Source organism: Planococcus citri, chromosome 5, assembly GCF_950023065.1.
Source record: "Planococcus citri chromosome 5, ihPlaCitr1.1, whole genome shotgun sequence".
Lineage (NCBI taxonomy): Eukaryota > Metazoa > Arthropoda > Insecta > Hemiptera > Pseudococcidae > Planococcus > Planococcus citri.
The window spans coordinates 31,251,467-31,254,987 of NC_088681.1; positions in this window are offsets into that span (position 1 = coordinate 31,251,467).

Below are 3,521 nucleotides of genomic sequence, written 5' to 3' on the forward strand. Positions count from 1 at the left end.
TGGAAGTTCAACATCTCTGTCACAGCATCTGAAATTTTGACCATGCATTCGTGCCAACGTGTAGCAGGCATGGGTAGGGATAGAAATTAAAAATTTTGCCTATAATCATGTGTGATGTATCGGTTGTTACGTTTTTTATATCTTGGAATTTAAATTTGAGATTGGTTATTTTTTTTAATAGTCAAATAAGCTGATTGGTTATTTTTTCAATAGTCAAATAAGCTGATAGGTACTAGACACCTATTTTCTATTGGGAAACGTCATCAGTATTTTTCTTATTTATTACCTCCAAGGTGAATGGTGTTTTGAATGGTGATTTTATTTTCCTATTTTAACATTGGACCAATGTTTTCAAATTCAGTTAGATTTTCTTCAAAACGATTGGATTTTTTTTTTAATTTTGGCAAAATTTCGTCAAAGTACTTAGGTGTTACAATTTTTCAATTTTTGTATTAGAATTGCATGGGGATTTTAAACAAAATACGATCAAATTCATAGAATTTGATACATTTTTGATAAGTTCGTATGAATGGAGAGGAGGTGAGTTAATATTAAAACGTACTTTCAGGATGCAGTTATTCCGCTGTGTATCATTTTACTTTCATTTTTATATCGCAATTGCTTAATTCGACATTTTTTCATCTTTCAATTCCGTTTAATGAATATAGTCTTTTTACCCAATTTTTTATTGCTATAAAATCTTTTTTTTCGCCTGATGGGTAAGTTAATCTGACTTGTGGATCATAATTTATTGGAATCGTTTCAAATATCAGTTTATTTTTTTCAAGAACTCACTAAAAGACAGATTAAGTAAGTATCTGCGTCGCTTCATACCTATAATTCACGCACAGATTCAACAAAATTCATCGAATATTGAAAAAAAAACTATCGACAAATACCTACACGCTATATCTTTACTTATACAATACCTATGGAACCGATTTTCCCCGAAGGAATGTGCATATACACCGTCATTCATTTAAGTTGTGGAATAAGTTGACAATCCTTTGGAACCTATACAAGCACTGACCAGAATACGATAATGTCTCAAAGGTATTCTAAAATATTACATCTGTGAGATTTCTCTCCATGGCATAGATAGAAAATGTACCTATGTAACATATTATGCGCTTCTTCAATATTTACTTTCATCGGTATGAAAAACCGAGTCTATCAAATTATAAACTCAATTACAAATGTTCCGACAAAATTCATCCTACGCTATGTTCAATATTAGGTTAAGAAAACGAAACGTACCTAGGTACTCGTACATATACGTTTACGGTTCGGTTATTGTATTGTTTTGGTAGTTTAGACTTTGGAGAAATATCAGTTTATCAATAATAATAATAATAATAATAATAATATTTCGATATGAAAACAAAAGTAAAATACCTATATAAGGAACGCTTGTTTGGGGAATTTCATCGCGCACGAGGAAACTATAATTATTTTGAATGGCTTTATTTATGTTTCTTCAATCATGAATGAAATAGCTGTACGTAACGACGTATGTAAGAATGACTGAATGAATGAACCCTATTTATTAATTTTCGAATAGAGTGAAACAATTTACGACGTAAATTGTGTCGAGCGAAGAGCTATGAGGGAGGTACTACTCTGAAACTCAATGGTATTTTTTAAAAACATAATTAGGTAAATTGATTCTCGAAAAAGGTATCTCTAATATAATTGATTTCAACTTAAGAAATACCTGGTCGAGTAGGAGGACATAAAAATAGGTCTGAGTCATTACGAATTACGTAGGTTCTAGGTACTTAGGTAGGTATGTAGTAGGTAAGATACCCTCTCGAAAAAAGATTCTGAGTCATCAATAAAACTGCGAAATGACATTATAAACGTCAATTACCCATCTGCTTTGTGATCAACAGGGTAAGTAGGCATTCTATTGGGAAAATATCAAGTAGGTACCTACCTAACTACTAAAATAAATAAAAAAATTATCGAGGAAAAATTGTTTTAAACTTAATTTTATTTTTTGAATTTTGGAAAATTAAAGTAAGAACTCGCAGAACGATGAATATCTACCTAATCAATTTTATCATTTTTTAAACATTTTAGCAAAACGTCTGGAAGCCATAAATTTTGAAAAACGTTTTCATATCCCCCCAATTCCCCTTCCATCTCAACAACATAACCACATTAAACATGTAGATACTTACCATCTGTGTCGAATCTGTAGTAAGTATAGATAACTAGATAGTAGATACCTACCTAGTTATTTCCCTATGTGTTTTTTTTCCACGTTTCGGTGACAGCCTTAATATAATACTTGTTAACACGAAACCTTCTCCCTTATAAGTATTGCTGTGTGTCTATCTACGAGTAGTACCTATACCTACCTACCTATCCGCCTTTGCACACGAATACCTACAGCCTACAACAATATGTGTGGGTTCGACGTGATGATATCATCGAAGGGAGGGTGGACCAGGGTAACTTTTCACGCTTATTTTTCCATTCCACTAATTCAACTGGATACTCGTATACTGTGTAGTGTGTACTGTATGTACATATAATGGTACTGAACGAAAGAACTTCCTTTAGTCTAGTACGAGTACGACTAATACACGATGGTGTTCATTTGCATTACGATGCGTGACCTCGCATGCACTGGAAAAGTGGAGGCGAAAACGCTAGGGAAATGGTGTTTTGCGATTTGGATAAGTTAAGATTCATTAATATGCATTTGCGGGTTTTAACGCCGACTGCAAAAAGCATCGAATCGTTTGCGGACAACGTTAACTTTTAATGCTATGTTTATGAAAATGTATAATATTTTCAAATTTACGCCAACTCCGACTCGGCTGAATTAACGCGCGAAATAACGAGTAGGCGGAATTTCATTTCTACTTTTAGACGTGCACTTTGTAATTTTTTGTAATGAAGGTATTAATTCCATTTCTCAATTTTGTAGTTGAAAAGGGTATACCCATATAGACAGAGAGAGGACTGCGTTTGTCGCTAGATCGAAAGAATGTGTAGGTATAGAAATAAAATCTGTATTTTTTGAAAGTCTTCTACCCATAAAAAAATTATGAAAAAATATAGGTACCTTTTATTAATATGTACATAATACATTTAGTGATTCCTAAAATATAAACTTTTTTCTCCATTTCTTAAAAGACAGTCTTTCAAGCTGACACTCTCCGATTTGAACGAAACCAAGCAAAATTGAAAGGGCATGTATGAACAATGTGAATAATTCCTTTAATTTAACTCTCAAACATCAATACCTAATTGCTAGTTTTAGGTAATTCTGGAGCCACCGCAGCGAATTTCTGAAACTCCAGAAAATTCAGATCGTTCTGGAGAGGTCAAAAAAGTCAAATTGTGATTGTTTTCAAGTCGGGTGAATAATTAAGCACAGCTGACGATATCTCGCTAAAAAACACACACACTCGTATAATAGACCTTTTTTGAAAATTTGATTTTTTCAGTTTTTGTTTTTTTGGAATTTACTCGTGCAAATTGGTCAAAAATTCACTTTTGAAGTGGTA